Source organism: Narcine bancroftii, chromosome 11, assembly GCF_036971445.1.
Source record: "Narcine bancroftii isolate sNarBan1 chromosome 11, sNarBan1.hap1, whole genome shotgun sequence".
Taxonomy (NCBI): domain Eukaryota; kingdom Metazoa; phylum Chordata; class Chondrichthyes; order Torpediniformes; family Narcinidae; genus Narcine; species Narcine bancroftii.
The window spans coordinates 56272356-56298465 of NC_091479.1; the positions used below are offsets into that span (position 1 = coordinate 56272356).

Here is a 26110-nt window from a genome sequence, read left to right on the forward strand (position 1 = left end):
AGAGGGATCTTGGAGTTATGGTACAGAGTTCACTGAAGGTGGATTCCCATGTAGACAGGGTAGTTAAGAAGGGGTATGGCATGCTGGCCTTCATAAATCATAGCATAGACTAACGTTTAAGGCATTGGTGAGGCCAGGTTTGGAGAATTGTGTTCAGCTCTGGTTTCCAAATTATAGGAATGATATAGATAAGGTGGAGAGGGTGCAGAGAAGATTTACAAAAATGTTGCCTGACTTACAACATCTAGAGTACAAAGAAAGATTAAGGAGACTGCGACTTTATTCATTTGAACGTCGATGGTTGAAGGGAGTTATGATCGAAGTATTTAAAATTATGAAGGGAATAGATTGACTAGACATGAGTAGACTCTTTCCCCTGAGGGCGGGGGAGGTTGGAACAAGAAGGTATGAGTTAAGGGTAAGGGGGCAAAACTTTAGGAGAAATGTTATAAGATGCTTCTGTGGTGGTGGCAGAATGGAGTGATCTTCCAGAAGAGATAGTTGCGGCAGGGTCCTTTCTGTCATTTAAGAGAAGGTTGGATGTGTACATGGATATGAGGGGGTTGGAGGGATATGACCAGAGTATTGGAGGGGAAAACTAGTGGAGTTGTTCATGTGAACTGGCACAGACTCAAAGGGCCGATATGGCCTGTTTCCATGCTGTAAACTGTCATATGGTTATATGTGCAGGCTCCACGGGACAAGGTGGGACATCATTAAGAGTTTGCTGCCAGCAGGTTTAAATTAAGCCCCGTGAGTATCCCATGCTTTCCGGCAGGAGACTCCACAGATCAACGTGCCATTCCTCGGCCCGCTGCACCATGCGCATTCCATTAAATGGGTGAGAACACAGCTGTCTGTCTTATGGTTTAACGCACCAACTGAAGAACTCTTATCCTGTCTCATCACACTGACCAGCATCCAGTCCAGAGCCTGTCAACACCCTCGTATCCCTCAACTTGTCCAAACTCTTCAATGCTAACATTGAGCTCATATTTCCTCATGCAGCTGGCAGCTTGTTCCACTCTCCCACCACCTTTTGTGGAGAAGTTCCCACTCATGTTTCCACTAAACTTTTCCCCTTTCATCCTTAGCCCATGTATTAAGGACTTCTCCGAGAGGCGGAGTCTCAAGAAAACAACCTCTATCCTCAAGGACCCTCACCACCCAGGCCAGGCCTTCCTCACACTGCTATCACCAGGGAAACAGGTCCAGGAGCCTGAAGACGAACATCCAATGGTACAAACACAGCTTCTCCCCCTCTGCCATCAGATTTTTGAATGGACAAGGAACCACAGTCACTCCCTCACTATGCTTCATTTAGCACAAATGGATTTCTTTTTTTAAAATGTTATTTACAACAATATTTGCACCTGTATTGTTGCTACAAAACGACAAATTTTGTGACATGTTCATAACAATAAATTTTTAATTCTGAACACTGCACGTACATCGGAAAACAATCATAGTTAAAAAAAACAATTTTAAAAGATGATTTAACTATTTCCATGCACCCTCCCCTTTTACGTTTATTTTTCTAAACGCACTCCATGATCGAAACATCTCCACTTAACCCAACCCATATTTCTTCTCCCATTCAAAGCACTCAGTAATACACCAAGGCAGTAAAATAAAAACTCAATGCTGGAAATACTAAGCAGGTCATCTTCTGCAAAAATAATCGGAGTTGAAACATTCAGGTCGATAACCTTTCAATGGGATTCAGAAATATGATCAAAAAAACCTGATTCTCTTTGCTGAGAAAAAGAAGAGGGGAAATAACAAAGTGAATATGTGGGATGAAAATCCCGAGCAGCAGAAATGACAGTGGTGCTGGATGAGTGGAGTCCACTCATTGATCAACATCCTCTGGATGGAGGGGTAAAGGATAAACAAGACAAACATGATGTCGTCACTGTGAGGTACAATACGACAGCTGCAGAGAATCTGAAATGAAGGAATGGTGAAAATACTTGTTTTTGGATCAATGTGACAAAATTTGAGCTGACAAAAGAAAACAAAATTGCTTTGCTCTGCCAGAATCTCTAGATCAAGGGGCACAATAAAATACTCCAGAAGCCAACCTTATGAAATTGAACAGAGAAGTTATACAAATGGGCAGCAAGAGATAAAACACAGTTACATAATTCCATGAAAGTGGTGTCACAGGACAACAGGGTTCTAAAGACAGCTTATGTCATCTTGGCCTTCATTAATTAACATATTAAAAATAGGAGTTGGGAAGTTATGGTGAGGTTGGATAAGATGTTGGTCAGGCCAAATTTGGAGTATTGTGTGCAGTTCTGGTCACCTAGCTACAGGAAGGGTATTAGTAAGATTGAAAGAGTGCAGAGAAGATTTACTACGAAGCTGCCAGATCTTCAGGAGTTGAGCTGCAGGGAAAGGTTGAACAGGTTGGGACTTTATTCCTTGGAGTGTCAAAAAATGAGTAAGAGATTGCTTAAAGTGGCATATGAATGGGAAAAAAGGCTGAGAAAGACTGCAGTGGACCCATTGTGAAGGAAATATTTTGCCTGAGAAAAATTGTCATTGGCCCATTTCCTCTCGAGTTATGAAACCACTCACAGAACAAGTCAATGAGGAACAATTAAAACAAAGGTTTTCAAACTTTTTCTTTCCAATCGCATTCCACCTTAAGCAATCCCTTACTAACAGAGCACTTCTGGCACAGGGATTAAGTGGAATATGATCCGGGGGGTGGGGGTGGGGGTGTGGAGGAGGAGTTTGAAAATCACTGCTCCAGATGAAAAGGTTTCTCCATCTCCTTTTTAAGCAGACATCCTTTTATTCTGAGGTTGTGCCCACTGGTCCTAAACTCTCGCACGTCTGGCAAAATCCTCTCTCTATCCAGCCCTTTCACTAGTCATCAGATTTCAATGAGGTCCTGCCTCATCCTTCTAAACTCGAGCGAGTATAGGCCCAGAACCATCAAATGCTCCTCAAACATTATTCCTCTCATCCCCAGGATCATTCTTGTAAACCACCTTTGGACCATCACATCCTCTCTTAGAAATGGGGCCTAAAATTGCTCACAACACTTATGTGATCAGGACAACCAGAAGGTGGTCACGGGAGGGAAGACAGCTGCAGGAGTGCCTAGAGTCCGTGGATTGGATGGTGTTCAAGGAGTCAGCTGAAGGGAGGGGGGGGTCGTGGCAAGATGGCGTTGATAAAAGATGTGAGAAGACACCTCTCCATGACGAACTGTTCAATACTTGAACTATAGTGACTTTTGAGACTTTATCAATGTTTTGAACAGTAATTTACTACAGTAGGATTCTGGAAATGAAGAAAGGAAAAAAGCAGGGTTGGGCACGACCAGTTGGCCCAATAATCACAGAGACAAAGAATAAGGGGAACGATAGCCTTCATTACACACAAGACTGCAGGCCTGGGTCCAAGCAAGAAAGTGAAGGGAAGGAAGAGGTGCCTCGAACTTTATGGCCTGGGTCACAGGGGAGGAGTCCAGGGAGGAGTCTCGGAGAGGATTTCATCAAGAGGGTGGGCCAACCCATGCCTGTACTGGTAAGTACATACAATACCATTTCATTACCAGCAACTTAGAAAAAACCTCAGTTTTCAACCTGTGAAAAGTACAGAAGAAGCAAGCCCGACCGTCCAGAAGGAACCTCAGGAACAGTTAGAGATAGATCCAAATCCTCAACGTGGAACTTGGGAGAAGCTGGAAGAAACTTCCGCATCCTCAGAGGCAAGATGGCGCCGAGATCTTTGGCCTGGTGGCGGGCCAGGAGCAGCGCGCGTATGGAATCCGACATGAGCCAGCTTGACAAAGGAGAGTGGGGTGTTGGTGCCCGAATGCCAGCGGGAGTTAGCGGGAAGGGAACTGCCTGTATGCAGCGGTGCATCTGGAGATGCTCCCCTGTGTTCTACTGAGCTTCTCAGCATGGGTGGAAGTTATCGCATTCAGGAAATTCTGGATCAGATCCGCAGTTGGGCTGCCAGGTATGAGGTGGCAGAGAAGAGGTGGAGGAGGACAACTTAGAAGTTCGAGAAGAAGAATAGCAAGAATGACTACTTTCTGCAGTTGGACTCACTGAAGGGACGCCTAAGGATTTAAGAACATCTCCTACTCCAATGAAAACTGTCATTTCACCACAGATGCCTTCCCCAGACTTCAAGGCCCCTGCAACAGGGATGGAAGTCAACCTCATGTCTACAGAACTGATCCAACCAAATGAAAAGATGATGTCTTCTATGACCTAAAGTTTTGAAACTTTAAATGATCAATTTGCTGGTACGAAGAGAAAAATGGCTGGTATGTGTGAAGAAATTACATCTATTCAAGTTGATATTAATAAGAGTTCAACAGCAGTGGACACTGGACAAGATCAATTTAAGAGGATAGATAACATTTTTATTTCTCTGTAAGGACCGTGTGGACCATTATGTGGAGATAATGGATCAAATTGAGGATTTGTTTACACGCTGGTATGTCCAGAAGGGACATTTGTTGGAAAATCAAAGTTGTCGTAATAATATTAAGATAGTTGGTCTGCCAGAAGATCCTGTAAAATTATTTTTGGAAATGGATTCCAGAGATATTTGGAGTCGTGTTTTTTAGATCGGCCTCATAGGCCATTAAGGAGAAAACCTTTTCCGGGTCAAATGTTAAGAGCGGTTCTTTTAAGATGTTTGTGATATCAGGATAGAGAAATGATATTGTGGCTTGCGGTTCAGAAAGCTCGCCTTGATCAAACCCCAATGATGGTTTAAGGCAATAGGGTTTTATTTTATGCTGATTTAAGTCAAGAGATCATTAAGTGACGGAAAGAGTTTAATCTGGTCAAAGCAGTGCTGTGGAAGAAAGGATATAAGTTTACTTTTCAGTATCCGAAGGTATTTAAGGTGATTTACGGGCCAGATCAGTCTCAATGTTTTGAGAGTCCTTATGGTGCATTAGCGTTTGCAAATTTCTTCCCAGATTTGAAGGAATCGATGGGGAAAATGTCCTGGGATAAGATTGGGAAGGGAATGGGGTAAAGAAGTTGGAATCAGAATTGGTGAGTGAGGTTGAAGATGAAGCTCAAGCTTAATGTGGTTGTTATCACTAGGATGACTGATGGGTTTTAAATTTCGGTTGGGGGGTGGTGATTGACTCTACTACTTCTAAAGTCATCTGCCACTTGTGGTATGAACTACACCTGGTCCACAGAGGGGGGTCTGGTTCTTGTAGGTTTTTACATTTTTTCAGGGTTTTCTCATTGATTGAAAGGGGGGGAGTTGGGTTTATTTAAATATGTAATTGCTGTGTGAAGTGTCAATCTCAAGAGGAAATCAAGTTATGGCTCATTTAAATTTTTTGACCTTTAATGTTAAAGGACTTAATAATCCACTTAAAAGGAAGGGAATATTGGCATATATAAAGAAATGAAGGTTGATGTTGCTTTTTTGCAAGAAACTCGTTTGTCTGAGAAAGAAATTGGAAAGAGATTGGGTAGGACATGTTTTTGCATCTTCATTTAATTCGAAAGCTAGAGGTGAGTTGCAACTTTGGTTCATACAAAGATAATGTTTCAGTTGAATCATTCTCTGCCACATTGGGTAGAGAGCTGTTGGTGAATTGTAAAATTTTTGCTGAAGTATGGACTTTGATGAATGTTTATCCACCCAATGAAGATGATGAAGATATTATTTCTGTAACTTTTTTGAATCTGGGTCAAGCTAATGAAAATATTTTGGTTGGTGGGGATTTTAATTGAGAGTTGGATAAATTTCCAAAAACTGTACAAAGAACCAAAATAGCTAAATGGATGTTAGACTCAATGAAAGATTTGAATTTGGTGGAAATCTGGAGGAAGTTAATACTCACAGAAAAATACTTTTCTTTTTATTTACCCAGACATGATTCTTTTTCGAGAATTGACTTTTGCTTAATGTCAATACAATTACAGGGTAGATTTATACATACAGAGTATAAGAGTAGGATTTTGTCTGATCATTCTTCATTGTTAAGAAGAAGTACACAATCATTTATCCGGACATCTAAAATCCGGAAAGCTCCAAACACCAGCAAGTGGGGAGAGAGATGCAGCGCGAATCAGGTGGGCGAGGGGTGGGGGAAAATGGCAGCGTGACTAGAAGGGAGTGGGGGTGGATACAGCAGCACAAATTTGGTGGGCTTAAATCTGTCTTTGCGAAATCCAGAAAAATCTGAAATTCGGAACACAGTGACCCCCGCCCACCCTCGAGGGTTCTGGATAAAGGATTGTGGACCTGCACATGTTCTGGTTTGTATAATGTAGAGACCCTTATCGGTGAAGATTTCATAGGATGTTATTGAAGCAACCAAAGTTTCAAAGTTATATCAAAGACCATATTCAGTCTTATTTGCAAATTAATACATATTCAGTACAAAGTAAATTTGTTTTGTGGGATGCTTTAAAAGCTTATTTAAGATTTCTGATAATCAATTATTCTACAAGAATTAAGACGCAGCATTTGGCAGAGAGGCAAAATTTGGAGAAGGAAATAACAATGTTAGAAAAGGAATTCCAACGAAATTCGACTGTGGATGAAAAGACTTTTTTGATTCAGTTGAAACTGTTATAATATAATGCAAACATATAAATATGAAAAATTAATACAATGATCCAAATAGCATTACTATATGTAAGGAGAAAGAGTGTATAAGGTTTTCGCTCGGCAATTAAAGACTGAACAGGCATCAAGGACAATAAATGTGATGAGATAATACCGGAGTCACTTTTAAACCTCAGGAAATGAATGATGAATTTCACTCATTTTACCAGAATTTATATCCTTTTGAAGTAAGTCAGGATGAGGAACGTGTTGAGTCTTTTTTAGGTAGTTTGGAGTTATCGGTTTTGGACAATAAAGATAGCACAGAATTGGAAATTCCTTTCAATGATTTAGAAATTGAAGAAGCGATATTGAATATCACCTGGAGAAGATGGGTTTACAGGAGGGTTTTATAAAGAATTTTATGAAGTCTTGTCTCCTGTTTTGATGGATGTTCTTAAACAAGCCACAGAAGAGCAAAACCATTTCCAGAATCCTTTTCTAGACCTAGACTTAGTTATTGCAAAAAAGGAAGAGCCCCATTGAGAGTTGCCTCATATCGAGTAATATCTTTATTAAATGTAGATTATAAGATAGTAGCTAATAGACTTGCAAAGTATTTATCACGTTTAATACATGTTGATCAAGCAGGTTTCATTAAGAATAGATTTTCTTCTTAAAATATTGTTAGATTAATGTGTCAAGACATTGTTTGAATCAATCAATGATAGTGGCATTAGATGCAGAAAAAGCCTTTGATCGAGTTGAAAGGTACTTTTTATTTAAAGTACTTGAAGATTTAAGTTTGGGCCTTTTTTACCTGGTTGAGTTAAAGCCTTGTATAAAAATCCTTTGGTGAGGATGGTGACAAATGGACAAATTTCAGATACCTTTAATTTAACACGCTCCGCAAGGCAAGGTTGTCCTTTGTCACCATTGGTGATAGAACCGTTAGCCCAAGCTATAAGACAAAATGATAAAATTAGTGGGATTAAAATAAATGAAGAGAATATAAGGTTCCTTTCTACCAATATATTTAACAAATCCTCAGAATCATTATGACATCTGCAAACCTGTTTGGTACAATATGGAGAAATGTCTGGTTATAAGGTTAATCGGGATAAGAGGAACATGTTACCAATTAGGAGGAAGATTATCCTGCTTGTTAACAGATTAACAGCTTAGATGGACTAAGAAAATTAAATATTTAGGGGTAATGGTTGATGTGGATTATCAACATTTGTGTAAGTTGAACTATGTTTCTCTATTGATAAAATTAAAGCTGATTTAATTAAATGGAAAAATCTTCCTTTGACATGAATGGTAGATGTGAATTGTGTTGAAGTGAATATTTTTCCTTGTATTCAATATCTTTTTCAATCAATTCCATGTTCGCTTCCAAAGATATTCTTTAAAGAGTTATGCAGGCATCAGAATATTTTTATAGAAAGGTACTTTGGCTAGAGTATTGTTGCAAAAATTGACATGGAAATATGCATTAGCATCTACAATGGCCTCATTTTCAGAATTATTTGTTAAATTTACGTGATAATTTTTTTTTAATGTGAAGACATGGTCTAAAATTTACAGTCTTTTGCTTCTATTCCCTCTTAAGGAGTGGAGTAACATTTACAATTTTCCAGTCCAGAATTGTCAGACAAGGATAGATGGACTTTAAACACGAACATGGTGAGCAATTTGCGAAGCTATTCATTCAGATATACTCCTCACAACAATGTAATTCCAAAACACCCAAGTTATAGGGTTCCATATGAGAGACGAGGCCAATAGCCGCAGAGATCAAGACAAAGCAGAATCATACACACCATTACTACCAAGATTTACATTAGTGACATATCAGAGTCAATGCGATATTTTAAGTTTAGTTACAGCACAGTAACAGACCCTTTAGGCCCACAAGCCTGTGCCTCCCAATTCACCTTCAACACGCTCATACTTTTTGAACAGTGGGAAAAATATGGACCCCCCTCCCCCACCCCGGGGAAAATCTAAGCACACACAGGGAGAACATAGAAACTCCTCACAGAGAGAGCAGGATTTGAACCCCATCCCTATCACTGGCAGCGCAACAGATTGCGATTGTGCCATCCACTGTCGAACCATGTTGGACAGGAAGAAACTCAAATCAAGAAAGTCAATAAATGGAGAGCATCAATATTTCATGAGTTGGTACGGATTAGTCCAGATTTTGAGAAAAGATGGATGGACAGTACTTTGCAACAACATAATAACAGTCAGTACAAAAGAAGCCACAGGGAGCTTGCATGGGAGCCAGGAAGGGAAAGTAGCCACTTCATTGAAATGGAAGCAAGAGAATAGTCTCAGGAGCCAGAACCCATGTGAGAGAAATTCTGGTTCATGAGCAAGTCACGAAAACCCAATGATGCCTTCCAAAGTTCATTCCAAAGGCATTTATTTCAATTTATTTCTCCAGTTTGGGTATTTTAGATCATTAATATTCCCCAGTATTCTTCAACATCTGATGATGAGGTGTTACATTTGCTGTTATGTGCTGTAACAATGCACCTCGCGGTATTTGCACAGCAGATATAATAAGGGATCCACCCTTCCCCCCTCTCCTTCATAGTGTCTATTTAAGACAAACATTTTTCTCTCAATTTGCCCATAATCTGCAAAGAAATGATGATGAGATCACGAGATGAAGCAGTAGAACTTCATTCATCTTTTGATTTGATCGTCTAAACAAGTTTAAAAAAAAATACAGAGCAGTGAGGGTCTGGGATGCATTGCTGGGGTGGAGGTGGGGGCTGGTACAATAAGGACATTCAAAACACTCTAAGATACATGGATGGAAAAATAATAGAGGGTAATGAGTGTGAGGTAGGGAAGGATTAGATTTGTAATGGCACTGATATACCATCGTTCACAAACAATTAAAGAATATCCTCACTCATTTCCTCCAGAAGACAATGCAGTCAACCTTCTTTATCCTCCTCAGACACAACATTGCATTCTTCAACTCTCCAAACATCACCCAGCCAAACCCCTTTGACCTTCTCCTTAGCTCAGTGCCACATGGTGATCCTGATGCTCTCTCTCTCCCCCACTCCTGCATCCGAGATCCATCACCCATATACTCACGCTTAACGCACCTGCGCCCGTGGGCTATTCCTCCAGTGCGATGATCCAATTACATCATCAGCGGCAACTGGCACTGTTCCCAAAGCAGGCAGATGCATCACCGTGACAGCCCCCTCCCTCCCACCTCCAGCCTCCGCTCCATGCAAGGAGGCGACTGAATGGAACTGTCCCCAGTGTAACGGTCTGGAGGGTTGACAGTTCAGCCTGATCTCGTATGATTCTGGAAGACAGGGGATGCAGGTGCACGACTGGTCCTTTCGCTCTGGCCCTGATGCAGAACGTGGACATTCGAAATACACTGGCTTCATCCTGTTGATGGAAACAGTGTTACCTTTTCCATTCCTGTCAATCAAAAAACACTATGGATATTGCCATAAGACCTGGAAAGAAACATCGTAAATGGGCTAAAGTGGTTTACAAACAACATCATGTCAAAGAAACACACGAGAACACTGTTGTGAATCATTTGGCACATCTACTGCAGATGATGCTGCCACATAGGAGAACATCAGAGTAATCTCATTTTCTCGAAGATGGTCAAGATAACTGACCTATTTATGGAGCACTGTGTCTGGACTCAGATTCACAAACTCCCTGGCAAGGTCAGCATACAGTCATAGACTAGCTCTACCACTAAACATCCATGATCTGCCTTAAGAGCTGTAGTCACGCAAAGGAGAACCATGGGCAAACGTTCGCTCCATGTAGATGATTTGCCACCTGCTGTCAATGGTGCTTTCGATCGTCAATGAAAATGCTTAAAGAATCTGTTGGCCCTGAAATGCTTAGCCATAATTCAGGTAGTGCCCAGAGGATCAGTGAGAGCTCAGACCAATGCTGACTCGAACTGAGACCCTCGATCTGTTGTAATAGTGCTCAGAACACCTAAAGATGGAATCCAATGATCCACAAAAGTCCAAGCAATTGTCTCTGCAGAGATGCCGATGATAGGAATTTCATCCTTCCACCTGGTAGTTCTGTCCTCACACGTGAGCAGATAAGTACATTGCCGAGATGGCAGAAGTGGACCTTCCAAGCCACAAGGTGCACGTGCTGGAAATAGGAATCCAAAGCGACAAAATCCCCCAGCTTGAATTTCATGTGCCTGGAGACTTTAGGGAGTTCACCCAACAAGCAAGTCCTTGCGCATAATCCAACATTCTGTTTAACACGAAGCCAGGTAAGATGTTCCTTAACCAGTTTGATTGATGCTCTTCTACCAGGAAGAGATAGATTGTGAAGAGAGAATTTCCTGCCTCATAGCCGCCCACATATACAGCCTAGTCCTTCCTGTTGGGGAAAAAAAAATCACTTTTATGTACAGTACCACATTTATTTTTTTATTCCATTTTCATAATTGAAAGTATCATTTGGATTCGATTCTATTATTATATTGAACTGTATACAAAACTATAAAGATATTTTTTTAAAAACTGAAATGTTTCACTGCGAGATAGATAGCTAAGAGTTCTTGCCCAAATGTACTATATTTTCCTGAGCTGGTGACCACTTGGCTGGAACAAAAAATGCCAAAGTTTCCAATTGCCCACAGACTCGTTGTTCGAACACTGGTCCCACAGCACTGACAGATGCATCTGTGGTAAGAGACCAAAACCTTGGGCATTTGATGTACAACCTTAGTGGCATTTGTAAGTACAGTGTTCACATCATGGAAAGCATACACTTTCAAATGCATCGTCTTTCAAAGTTAAGGTCTTTTTGAAACAGACATAAGATCCTTTGAGTCATTCAGCAAGAGGTAATAGAGATGCTGTGGCATTCACCAGGGAACAGCAATAAAAATTCCTCATACCTAAAAACCATCACAACTGTCCAACCTTAACGGGGGGAGGAAATTCTCAAAATTCACGTACTTCCCATTCATCAGGCAAAATACCATGTTGCATAACGCTAGGCCTCAAAAATACAAGATCAGAAGCACCAGAAACAATTTCCTGGGATTGATCACGATGCCGCATTCCTCAAGCCTTGGAAACGATGAGATAAGGTGGCTCTTGTGCTCCTCTTCATCCACACTAACAACCAGAATCTAATTGATGAACACAAGCACCAAACAAACCCAAGGCCAGTGAGTTCGTGGTCCATGAACCACTGGAATGTCTGAGCTGCATTCCATAGACCGAATGGTATTCTCAGAAACTCAAACATGCCGAATGGGAGCATACTGCTGTCTTCGTGACATCCGGAGACTCAAATGGAATCTAATAGTAAGCACGTTCTAGATCTATTTTAGCAAATGCATATTTGCCGTGGAGGTTTGCTGAGAAGTCTTGTAAATTTGGAATATTGTATCAGTCAGGCACGGTGGAATTGTTCAGGGGACGATCATCTCTGCAAGGCCGCAAATCCCTAGTTTTTTTCAGAACCATATGCAACTGTGAAGCCCAGCAGCTGTCAGATCTGTGGACAACGCCCAACTCTTGCCAATCCAATCTTGCGATTTTAAGATAATCTGGGCGTATTACGAGCCTGCGTCTCAGACCCTGCCTTTATATGGTGGCTTATTGCATGTCTGTACACCGTTACTATGGGGTCACGAGGCGAGGAAAACACTTGAGCAAGGCTTGGAAAGGGCAGGAATCAGGTTGAAGGCTTGTCAGGCAGCAGATGGCATTGGAAGGACAACAAATGCAGCTCAGTTGCATTCAAGAGCTTCAGTCCACATAACAACGTTTTTTCAAATACATCACGGAAAAATGTGACAAGAAATCCACTCCCAAAATGGAATTTTCCACATTTACAACTGAAAAACCACCCAAAAAGATTGCAAGACAGAAATGAAGCACGAGTAACCTGTGGCCATGTTTGAAAAAGAGAATCATTTGTAGCTGAAATAACACATGACATATTAGAAAGACTATGTTCCTCAGGGATTGGAGGGACCAGCACTGATCCAAAGTGACAGATAATTTTGGAGTTTTACATAGAGATGACAAACAAATAACCTACTCCAACAATTGCCTCGAATGTTTCCATTTTTCTCAGTTTCCTTCAATAATCTCTCTCAAATGAGATCAAGATCCCAAGACAAAAGAACAGAACCAGGCCACCAGGCCCATTGAGTCTGCTCTGTAAATACACAATGAGCTACTCTACACTCCTTCAAATTTCCAGCCTTTTCCCCATATCCCTTCATGCCCTCACTAATGAGATACTTGTCTATTTCTTGTTTAAATACTCCCAGTGATCTGGCATCCACTGCTGTATGAGGTGAGGCAGTAAGTTCCACAGCTCCATGACACTCTGGTGAAAGAAGTTCTTCCCAATCCCAGTTTTAGATGGATAACCTCTAATTTTCTTGTCCTCGATTCACCCACCAAGGGAAACATCTTACCCGCATCCACCCTATCTAAACCTTTCAAAATACAAAATGTCTCCATGAGCTTTCTTCTTTAATTTACGATACCCCAATGAATACAACCCAAGAGCTGTCAAACACTCCTTGTGCATTATATTTTGCATTCTGGGAATCATCCTCGTCATTCTCCTCTGCACCCTCTCCAAAAGCATCACATCCTTTCTCAGATAGGCAGCCCAAAACTGCACACAGTACTCGAAATGAGGTCTCACCTGTGCCCCATAGAGCCTAATCAACACCTCTTTACGCTTGTACACTATTCCTCTTGAAATGAATGCCAACATAGCATTCGCTTTCTTCATGACCAATTTTACCTGCTCATTAATTTTTAGGTTTCCTTGCACAAGGACACCCAGGTCCCTTTGCACATCCAAGGTCTGAATTTTCATCCCATCCAAATAGTATGCTTCCTGTTTATTTCCACTGCCAAAATGTACAACTATACATTTCTCGGTGTTAAATCTCATCTGCCATCATTTTGCCCAGTTTCCTAATCTGTTTATATCCTTCTGCAACTTTACGGTTTCTACACTTCCTACTCTGTCCCCTATCTTGGTGACCTCTGCAAATTTGGCTACAAAACCATTTAAACCACTATCCAAATCTTTATTTTTCCTTGGAATATATCTATCCTGCAATCCTTTTATTACTGCCACATGCCATTCTTGAATCGATCATCACTGGACCTTAACATGTTTATTGTGATAAACATCTTCTAATAAATGTTCTGGGTTTAATTTTTAAAAATCTTGTTGTGGTTCCTCTTTGGAAGCTGAATTCACAAAATTTTCCAAATATCTTTTCAGCAATAATTCTATGGTACAGAGGATTACTCATCTTTCCCCGAGGTTAAAAGTTGCATTTTGTTTTTCTTGTCTCAACTGGACATTGTACAAGGTGAAGGCTGATTACAATGGATTCAGTAATGATGGCCTTCAAATTTTGGAAGATTGAGAGGGGATCTTATAGAGACAGATAAAATTCTGGCAGGACTGGACAGAATGGATGCAGATGGGATGTTTCCAAAGATGGGAAAATCCAGAACCCGGGGCCATGGTTTGAGGATAATAGGCAAACCATTTAGGACCGAGATGAGGAGGAATTTCTTTACCCAGAGGGTGGTGAATTTGTGGAATTCATTGCCACAGAGGGCAGTAGAGGCAGGTTCATTAAATATATTTAAGAGGGAATTAGATCTATTTCTTCAGTATAAGGGTATTAAAGGTTACGGAGAGAAGGCGGGGACGGGGTACTGAACTTTAAGATCAGCCATGATCTCGTTGAATGGCGGAGCAAGCTCGAAGGGTCGAATGACCTACTCCTGCTCCTATCTTCCATGTTTCTATGATAAACTGCTGTTTCTACAGGGAATTAACTCATGGAAATGTTCTAAATACATTCATTGGAGATAGACCTCTGTGAAAAGTTTACTGCCCATTGGCAACAATCCTTGAAAAGAGATGAATCATCACCCAACAGAGCAGCCCAGGAATAGGCCATTTGGTGAACAATATCTGTGGAGACCATGATGCTCATTTAAATTAATCCCATCTGTCAGCACATGATCCATACACATCACACATTCCTTCTTGTTCATGTGCCCAACCAAATGCCTCTTAAATCATGGCGATTTCACCACTATCCTGGCAGTGTGGGCCATACCCCCACCGCACTGTGCAAAAACCTGCCTCACTTTTCTCCTTTTCCCCCTCTCATGTTCAATATAGGCATCGTAGTATTTTTACATCTCCCACGGGGGCGGGGGAAGAAGAAATCTACCTTCTCCAGGACTACAAAAATTGGATAAATTTCAACCAGGCCATCACTCAGCTTCCAATGCTCCAGAGAAAATTATCCAAATTTGTCCAATCACTCCTCAGAGCCAATGCTCTATACCAAGCAACCCCCTGATAAACTCCTTTTGTCATGCAGCAACTAGAATTGCAGAAAACACTCAAAATGTGGCCTAACCACATTTATACTTCATGCCCTGCTCAATGAAGAATAATTTCTTTAACGCTCTACACTTGTGTTGCCACTTTCAAGGAGCTCGCGCTTGCACCCCAAGATCCCTCATTGCAACACTACTACAAGTCCTCTCATAGTGCAAGGCACTTGTCCCGATTAAACTCCATCTGCCATTTCTCTGCCCACTTTTATAAGTCATCTGGTTTGGAAGGGAAAATACAAGGGGAACTGGGTGAATTAACAGGAGAGAGATAAAAATATGGGGGTGGGCAGGTTACATGAACTTGGAAAATTCCATATTCATACCATCGATTCAAAAATGCAATAAGAGATGGTTCCTCTGGAATTGACCTCACCCAGACAATGGAGGAGGCAGAAGACAAAGGTCAGAGTGGGAATGGAATGGAACTTAAAACAGCTTGCGACCATGAGCCAAGATGGCCATTGTGATCCAAGTGGAGGCACTCAGCCAATCTGTCATTTACTCTGGATTGGTTTCCTGCCACAGAGTGCAAGGACATGGTTGGAGGAGGTGATTGTGAAACATTACCCTGCATGAGAATCCCTGGATGGTGGTAACTGATGTAGATTGCAGGAGAAAATGCCCGAGGACTGGGAGGAATTAGGAATCTGTAATTATTTGAAAGATCTTACTGTAAGATTCATCACCAATGAGTAGGAAAGCAGCTTCACTCTATTCTCCCTCTCAGAAAGATTTAGTTGATAAAAAAAACAATCTTTCAGCACAGCCAGGGGCAAAAGGGCTCTTAATTTAGTCTTGCAATCAACAGACTTTGAAGATACCCACCATAAAAGACTCATAATTCAATTCTAGATTCACTTCTGGTGGATGTATGAGAGCCAGTGGCTTGCTTAATCAGATTAGCCTTATTCTGAGTTTCCATTTTGACTTTCACACCATCAAATACAAGCCCCAGTTTTTGATCCCCAAGTATTTTCTATCCTTACCCACTTTGCAACCACACCTACCTGAAATTGGAACAAAAAACAGCTAATTTTAACATGTATAAATCATATACAAAATAATTTACCCACATTTTCACATCACTGTAGCCACTGAGGGATAACTTGTGCCCATCAGGAAACTTCACCAGCCACTAAAGGGTGATATTTACCTTGGTATTAATGTCTCTGTTCCAGTCTTACTTTCAGACATAAACAATATTTCTTTTCTTACTGACCAGACCTAGAAAGCATTGTGTAAAAATGTGAAAATATCAAGTCAACCAGGAGATATAAACTTCTGACTGCAATGTTGTTGTGCAAATTTGCTACATTACTGAAGTCTCACAGAGCTTACTGTCAGTTTACCTGATAAAACTTGTGTTTGATGTTTTATTAACTTCACATTTCGGGCCACAAATGTGACATTGGCGACGAGGATGGGATCCGAACCCACGTGTGCACAGCACAAAGGATTACCTGTTACATTATACTCAGACAATAGTCCACAATTCATTTCAGAGACATTTGCGGAATACATGAGGACCACAGGTATCCACCATCATAAAGTAACTCCGAAATGGCCACAAGCCAACGGAGAAGTAGAGAGACAAAATCAGTCGATTGAAAAACGATTGAGGATTGCACACGCAGAAGGACAAAATTGGCGAGAAGCATTGCTATCTTATGTGGCTGTCTATCGAGCAACGCCTCATGCAACCACTGGAAAAAGTCCTGCAGAAGCATTTTTTGGGAGAAAAATCCGCACAAAATTGCCAGAAATAAAGGAAATCCGAGATGACCAGGAGATGAGGGACCACGATGCTGAAAAGAACGGTGCAGCAAAGCTGTACACAGATTCGAAACGTGGAGCCAAGTACTCAGACATCATGCCAGGAGATAATGTTCTAGTGAGGCATGAAACTGGTGATAAACTAGACACACCTTATTACCATCAACCCAATACTGTCGTATCCAGAAGTGGCAGTATGGTGATAGCCAATTCTCCGACTGGAGTCCAGTATAAGAGAAATGTATCAGGTGTAAAAATGTACCAGTCCAAAGATACATCGAGCGAAGAGGTTGAAAGGCCAATACGAGATGCTGAAACTGAGAGACCTGATGATGTTCCAGAGGCAGTTACCAGCACTCCTGATGAAGTGACTAGAGCGCCAGAAACACCCGAAGCCGTGGCGAGCAGTATTTCCGACGCTGAGAGTGAACAACCGAGAAGCGACGACAATATCGCAGGCAGGCCGAAATGAAACCGGAAAGTGCCCAAACGATACGAAGACTTTGTGCCATTGTTTTAATTAGAACTTTGGGACAGTATTTTAATCTTATATCATAAAGTGCATGTATGAGTGCTGTAGGAAGTAAATTTTATGTAGTTGAGTTATAGTATTACCATTAGTTACGATGTTTGTATGTTTCCGAGGGATATTGGTAAGTGAAGGTAAAGTTGATTTCTGATTAAAGGAGGGATGTCATGATAATGAATATGTATGAGATGTACCGGACGTCACGTGGTATGAGAGGGAGATAAGAGCACAAGCAGGAGAACAAAGGAAACAGGAAGATAAAGACACTGAGAAGTTTACCTGATAAAACTTGTTTTTGATGTTTTATTAACTTCACATTTTGGGCCACAAATGTGATACTTACAACAGATATTCAAAATCAAGCAATAACAGAAATAACAGAATATTACAGCACGGTACAAGCCCTTTGGCCCACGATGTTGTGTTGATCTTGATATTTCTAACAAAAAAATAATACCCTGTAGCGGCTACTGCGGTAGATGCTACTAAATAAAGGCAAACACATACAAAGGTCGTCAACTCAAGACTGGTTTATTGCAGACATACACAGACCTTTTATTCCCTGCCTGTCAATAAGAATATTAGTGAACACCTTCCGGTCCACAGGACCAGCAGGTTAAAGCTAGGAGCCATTAGTGCCCCGTGCCTTTAGGCAGGGGCTTCATCTGATCCACTCACTGTACTTTGGTGCCCAGCACTGTTAGCCCGCGACATGTCAGGTAAGTCTGTGAACTGATGGTGGTAGTTCGTAATATCGCGCTGTGCTTCCGCTACAACCCTGTTTTTATTTCACCTATGTATGCCTGTCTAAGAGTCTCTTAAATGGTCCTCACATGATATTGTAATAGATAAATATATTTGAAGAATTTGGTAATATTAGGGATTTTGGTAAGATTTAGAGTAGGTTGCATACATACACACACATACATTTTAAAACATCTTATTTGAAAGACTGAAGAAATATTGAAGATCTCTGGAGAATGTTATGCACATTCACAAGTAGGTGTTAATCGAACTGATGTCATAAAATGAATGACCATTGTCTGGAAATGGAGCCAGGATGGCTACAAGTACCTTTCTGCAGGCTGCTTCCAGGAAAGTCACTTCTCGGTTTTGTTTATCTACCACTAGGTTAAGCAGAAGAAAGAATTCCTGTTGTTTGGAATAAGAGTAATGGAACTCTGTAGTAGCTTGCAGAAAGACGTTACCATCTGGAAAACCCTAACGGGGCAAGGTTCATCAGTGAGACACTGAGGTGACTAATGGTGGTACCTCAGTTGTGGAAATCCTGGAACAACAAATCTCTCTCGAAAAACCCTACAAGACCTATCCTGAGTGGTAAACATTTACCTTTTGAGCACCAAATCCTGGTGAAATTTATACACATTCCATTCTGTGCACAGCGGAATTGCCTGCATCCAGAGAACTTGGAAGAAGGAGAAGTGAGATTGAACTGTGAACCAAAGAACTTTTCTTAAATTTAAACACATTACAAACATGTGCACTTAGAATTAAAAGGGGGTTAATTGGGATTTGTTAAGTATAGAGTTAAGTTAAAGTTTGATTCTATTTTCATGATTAAATTTGATTAAAAATAACTTCTGTTTAAAAAAACCACTTGTCTTGGTGAATGTCTCTTGCTGCTGGGTTTTGGGATCCTTTGGGCTCTTAACAATATCTGTTTGGATAATGATATTGGGCCTGTTCAAAGTAGGAAATGGCTTCTACCAGCAGGAATTTCTATTTGATAAAAAAAATATTGATAGGTGGCTGGCCACATACGTTTCCTAAAAATTAATACCCTCTCCCTCCCTAAACCACATTCAGCCCTGTGACATCTTTCTACGTTGCATTACTGGGAACACCAAGGATCTGACCCATTTCCCATCTCTCCTTGCAATGCCAATATGGCAGCTGCCATAAGAATTAAAATCACATTTTAATTCAGCAAGTAACATGAAGGTTATCCTGACATCCTGCTTAAAAGGAAGGGTCAAAAACCTTCCTAATTTTGTCACTTCATTTTTATTTCGATTCCCATGGGGCATGAGCAAAAAATGTCCCATCCATTGGCTAACCAAATTATGAGTAAAATCATGATCCCTGTTCATAAAAACCCATTACTTTCAATGTTACACAGATATACTAGGAATAATTCTGTAATAAAAGTGAATAAAACATTGAAAGAATTTTCCCCTTATCAATGCTGAGATTGTAGCGCACCAGGTGACCGGGCAAGCATAAAAGGCCAAATCACTGCAACACTTGGACAGTCCAAGATGGCACAGAGTCCCCTTTACCACTGAGAAGGAGCCTGGGCCTAGCACCATGTGCGGGCTGAGATGCCCTTGACTTCCGCGTAGCGACCAGCCAGCTGGAAAGTGATGCCACAATGCAATGACGTCACTGCTGGAAGTCAGGGGCACGTCACCAGAAGTGGGTGGGCCAGTGAGCACACGTGGGGAATTTAAACCAGTAAAGCCAGTCTTTGTTTTACACTCACCTTGTGGGGACGTCTCTTTATTTGGTTGCGCTGCTGCAGCGGATGCTACAAATCAATAACTTCTTACTTGCTGCAACCAAACAGGTCTGCAAGATACACCAACCGAAATAGAAAACATGACCAGAAATCCCAGAGATCATAAATTCAAAAGGATTGGTGAAATATTGACTCTGTATTGTTAACACCAAAGTCCCTATATTTTTAAGGCATTCGGACAAGTAACTGAGAAACATTGCATTTTAAACACATGGTATGTCAACTTTAAAAAAATAACATCTAAGTTTATGAAGAATGTGATACTACAACAGGAAAAACGGATGGAATCAGACACATTCTATGAGCATTGGGAAGCAAAGAAAAATGGATTGGTTTTCCATCCCTTCCGAAGCGACCCAATGACACCGACAGGTCCTCCCCGACCTGCGACCGTAGTGGAGTCCAAAGGTCCCACAATGGTCGCTTCGGGGTGGGTGTCCACGATGGTCGCAAGTCGAGGTTTTGACCACGTGCGAAGAGCCCTGAAGCCTTAGAGCCTATTTTTAAAATAAAATGATTTGACAAAGGAGAACAGAGACACAGGGCACAAAAGACCCAAAATGTCCGGATTGACTTTGTGACTCAGGATCCATTGGATGGGGGCAGCCATCTTAATTTCTGTGCGCATGCGCCAGTCATCACTTGGCGCTTGCGCAAATGCTTCGTTGCCCTCAATCGGCACATGCGTATCTGCAACATATTCGCGAACTCACCACGCATGCGCCAACCAGACTTGCCAATCACCTGCCCCCGCCACCTCCCGCCGCAAGTAACCCCCGCGGCCTCCAGCCTCGCCCTGTCGGCGCCATCAGGCCTCGCACCGACGCCTGAGCTCCACCCAAACACACCGCCGGTACCGGCCGCTCCCGGGTTGGTCCCACCGGGCTGCTGGTCGCCCGTTTTCCCTGGACCGCGCGGCTGAGGATCCCGGCGCCGCCGCCAATTTCTTCCCGTTGGGCCAGCGGGGACGCGACGGACCCTCAGCAGACGATGCCGCCGCAAACGTCCCGCCTCCTCACAGCACGAGCCAATCAGCCCGCGAAGCCGCCTGTCAATCCAACCCGAGTTCAGCGTCCAATCAAATAGCGGTCTTACCGAATCAGCCCATTGGCTCGCGCAACTGAAGCAACCAATCAGCGAGCGATCGAACACACAGCGCACCCATTCAGCATCGCAAGACAGAAGACAGGCAGTCGAAGGAGCAGGAGACCCTTCGGCCCTTCCATTTCCAGCTACCCCAACAACTCAATCAAATCCTTAGATTTCATTGGATCACTTTGTCTTGGCTCCAAGATTCCTCTGATCTCAAGAAATATATTGTACCCCAACTACAAGGGAGACTATTTATTCTCAATCTTTCCTCCAAATTTATTACCGCTTCCAATTTAATGTCTGTTAATTTTTTCAAAGTATCTGCATCTAAGTTAAATGCATATGATTCCTCTACGAATGTGTCCACCAATAAACTCATCACAAGTCCATGGATCCCAATTTCAAATGAACCTTCAATAGGGTAGAGAATTCCAAGGATATTTCATTTTCATTTAAGACATTTCTTAAAGTCTAAGCAGCCGATCGGTTATTGGGAAATTGTGACACTTGGTGTTCGGCTCCTTTGCATTATCGTCTCTTGATCCCTGCTGCTGTGTCCTCTCATAATGTTGTAAGGTCATCTCCCTTTTTTTCAAATTTCAATGAGATCCATATTCAAACTTTCCTCCTATCACCCGGTTGAAACATCCCAGAAACAAATTGGACAATATGTGTGCACTTCTCATTCTTCATATCAGGAAACTGGACACGTGACTCCCGATGTGAAATTGGAGTGTTCGCGCTACTGTGAAAGGTGGAAAGGAGGATACACACTCAAGCAATCAAAGTTAAAGATGCTTCATTACACTGGCAGCTCTACTTCTATTCTCTCCCCGCTGCTGTCGACAGGAGTGATGTCACATCCGCGCCGGCCTCCGATTGGTCAGTATTCCTGTCCTTGTTGATTCCTTCCGTGCGGGTTGTCCCCTGGGATGAAAGTTGTTGGTCCCCGTGGACTCTGTGTGGTCACCACGTATGTCAGCCATCTTGTGTATAGGGTGGATTCCCAGTTAGCATGATCCCCCACCTCCCCAGAACCACTGTTCGCTGCTTTCATTCGCCTATATCTGTGTCGTGGGAGCTGAGTAGAGGCCAGATTGCTAATGTCCAGATGGAGGGGGGATGAGGTGGTTTATGGGGGGATTTCTTTATTCTTTCTTTTATATATACCACATATATTTGTATTTCATTTGTATTATTATTAATTGTGTTAATTTTTTGTGTATTTAATTTATAAATAATATATTTTTTAAATGATCAGAGGTCATTCCACGGGACCTAAAGTGGCCTAGAGCAACACTGGGGACACCCTCCTGCCCCCCCCCCCCACCCCAAATATCAATGTGATTTACTACGATCATTGGCAAAATCATCGACGACCTCTTCACCCGGCCAACAGCATCATCCAGCTATTCCCGTCAGGAAAGAGATCCAGGAATTTCAGAGCCGGTACCTCCAGGCCCAGGAACAGCCTCTTCCTCCAAGCAGGGAGAATGTGGAATGATTCATGAGCTGCTCATACAAATACTCCTCAACTCTGCTATTTATTCAACAATATGGAGTTATTTTTCTGGACGTGCTCCACATGTATCATTTGTCTGTTGTGTGAGGGCTTGGTTGTGTGTTTACATGTGTTTACCCCAAGAACGCTGTTTCATCAGGTCGTACTTGTGTTATCCAATGGTAATAAATTTGACCTTGTACTTTGGAGCAGGTGCAGAAGAGATTTCCTGGATCGAAGAATGTATTTCATGAAGTAAAGTTGACTAAGTAGGGCTTTTCTCTTCCCTAACCCCCCCACCCCACAAAATTGACATTATTCAGAAATTATTTCCAAAGAGGAAATCCGTTGCAAGTCCTTTCTCCTCCTCCTGTTGAATCCAGATATTCCCTTCACTGCCCATTGCTGTATACGTCTCTGTTTATCTTCATTGCCACCATTTTGATACCGTGTGGTTACTGCCCCCCTCTGCTGTTGGAGGAGTTCCTCTTGGTCTCAGCCTCTCAGTGCCCAGTAATGGGAGGGTTATGATCCATACCTATAGTGCCTTCGTGTTGGCAGCGCCAAGTCTCCGTCCATTCCTCATCATGTACTCCTGCAGCCTGGAATGTGCCAGTTGGCAGCGTTCCCTCCCCAACATCTCCGCTTGCTGAAAGACTGACAGGTTTTAACATAGAACACGAGAGCACAGTACAAGCAGTTCAGCCCTCGATGTTGTGCCAACTGATGTTTTCCTACCAAAATAAAAATAACTAACCCCTTCCTCCCTCATAACCCTCCATTCTTCTTTCATCCATGTGACTCAGAGCCTCTTAAATGCCCCTAAGATTTCAGCCTTCACCACCACCCCAGTTCTTGGGCTCATCCCATGTCCCTGACCTGGTACGCATACACTGCATCCCCTCCCCTTGTCACCCTCCTGCTCCCCTCACCTTGAGCCAGTAGTAAAGGTGGTTTCTGTTCCAATAGGTGTTGGGGACCTCAACCAGGGAGCAGATCCGAGAGATGAACCCCAAGTGCACCGAATTCAAGTTCTCGCAGATCAAAGTACGTCCGTGGGCCAAGGTGAGTGACCCAATGGTGAACTGGAGCTCCAGGAGTTGTCTCCTTCCTCTGGCTCCATCCCCAATACTGTCCCCTGTCACCCACCAGGCCCATCCCCAAAGCCCCCATCTCCCACCAGGCCCGTCCCCAAACCCCTACACCTGCTGAGATCATCCCCAAAGCCTCTGTCCCCCACTGGGCCCGTCCCCAATGCTCCACCCATTGCTTGGACTGTTCCCAGAGCTCCTGACTCCCACCAGGGCCTTCACCCAGCCCCTGTCCCCCAACATGCCCAGCCTAAAGTCCCCATCCCATCCCCCCTCACCTATTTGCCTGTACCCAAAAGCCCATCCCCATCAGGTCTGTCCACCCACCAGACCCATTCCCTCACTGGAACCCTTTCCAATCAATCACCCATCACAACTTCCCCACCCCAGTTCTTGAACCTCCCCCTTCTGCCACCCACAGGCCTTGGAATATGAGCTGTTCCTGGGACCCCCAGACAATGGAGATGTGGGGAGGGCAGTGGTCCATCTCCTTCCCGGTGGCAGCGTCCCATACCTTCACCAAGCTGGGGAATCCCCTGAACCTTTGCACAGGGATATCTGTCCCATCTGAGATATACCTTTCTCTCCCTCCACCTTGGAGAATGTGGCCCAGTTCAGCTGGCTGCTACAGTACAAGCTGCCCTTCACCTCTTGCCCCAGGACTCCTGCTCCCACTTGTCCTTCAACGAGCTATGTGAACACAGCCAGGAGCTGCCCCCTCCTCATTACCCTGTGGGTGAGTGGGTGGGACATGACGACGGGGTTGTAGGTGGTGGAATTGGGGTAGGAAATTTTAGGTGAGACCTGGGAAAGAGAGCGGTGATCATGCGGCTGTGATCATTTGGCAAAGATGGTGTGAGGCATTGAAGAGTGAGTTAATGGGCAGTCCCCTGCTGGGTCCATCCCCCACCGGGTCCATCTCCAAAATTCTCCTCCACCAGGTCCATCCTCAATATTATCCCTCGCCAGGTCCATCTCCAATCACATCCCTACTGGGTCCAACCCCAATACCGTCCCCTACCGGATCCATCCCCAATCCCAACCCCGCCGGGTCCATCCCCAATCCTGTCCCCGCTGATTCCATCCAAAATCCCGTCTCCAGACGAATCCGTCCCCAATCCCGTCCCCCGCTGCGTCCATCCCCAATCCATTCCCCCACTGCATCCAACCCCAATACCATCCCTCGCCAGATCAGACCCCAATACCATCCCCCACTGGATCCATTCCCAATTGCATCCCCACCGGGACCTCCCAACTCCTACCGATTCAGTTCCCAATACAGTTCCCAACTCGGCCTGTCACTAATTATTTTGCCCGACAGGTCCTCCCACAAACGCAATTCCCCACAGGTCCCTCCCCAAAGTCCCTGACCACCACCAGGTCCATTCCCAAAGCCATTGTCCCCCACTGGCTGGTGTCCAAAGCCCCCGCCTCCCCACTAGACCCATCCTGAAGCCCCAGCCCACCACTGGGCCTGCCCCAAAGGCCCATTCCCCATCATGTCTGACCTCCCACTGGACCGATCCTCTCACTAGGCCCATCTCCAATCGATCATGCATTGGAACTGCCCCACCCCAGTTACTGAACCTCCCCCTTCCCCCACTGACAGGACTTGGAACCTGCTGCTCCAGGGACCCCCAGACGGTGGAGATGTGGGGAGAGCAGTGGTCCCGTCTCCTTGCCGGTGGCAGCATCCCAGACCTTCACTGAGCTGGGGAATTCCCTGACCCTTGGCACTGGGACATCTGTCCCATCTGAGCCAGTCCTCTCTCTTCATCCCCCCACACTGGAAGCTGTGCCCCTGTAGCTGGCTGCTACAGTACACACTACCCTTCACCATTTGCCCCAGGACTCCTGCTCTCACTTGTCCTTCGACAAGCTGTGTGACTACAGCCTGGACCTTCCCCCACCTTATTACCCTTGGCCCTGTGGGTGAGTGGGTGGGACATGACAGGGGGGTTGTAGGTGGTGGAAATGGGGTAAGAAAGTTTGGGTGAGAACCGGGAAAGAGAGCGATGATTATCCGGCCAGGGAGAGGCATTGGGGACAGAGTCACTGGGCAGGGGTCAGAGCCTCAGGGAAACAAGGGCACTGGAATTTGAAGCAATCACAGCTCATGGAAAGTCGGAGGAAGAACCCTGGGAACCATTGAGAGTGGCAAGGTTAGCGTCGCGGTTAGAACAACGCTGTTAAGGGGCCAGCGAGCCGGATTCAAATTTGACACTGTCAGTGGGGAGTTGTACGTTTTTCCCATGTCTGCATGGGTTTCCACCAGTTGCTCCTCATCCTTCCACCATTTAAAATGTACCGGGGATTGTAGGTCATTGGTGTAATTGAGTGGTTGTGGCTCATAGGCTGAAAGGGCCTGTTCCTGGGCTGCAGGTGTCAATCTAAAATCTCCATCTAAAATGATAGTCCAGCCTGTCATGAATTTTTTAAAGATTCAACTCAAATGACTGGTCCAAATAGACAACTCTGAAACAGTCCTTTCGCTCCTTCTTTTCTGCTGGCCAAGCTGCTTGCAAACAAACCATATCCCTCTCAACCTTTTCATTCGATGGACCCATTCAA

General features: G+C 43.5%; 1 long non-coding RNA gene across 1 annotated transcript in view; it reads right to left on the reverse strand.

The window, feature by feature from the left end:
- The window catches only part of LOC138745774 (uncharacterized), a 58542-nt gene extending 37699 nt beyond the window's left edge, over positions 1 to 20843 (reverse strand). The window contains exon 1 of the long non-coding RNA XR_011346503.1: positions 20704 to 20843. This is a non-coding gene — a long non-coding RNA (uncharacterized lncRNA). The remainder of the gene's footprint in view (positions 1 to 20703) is intronic.
- Between the last annotated feature and the right edge of the window lie 5267 nt (positions 20844 to 26110).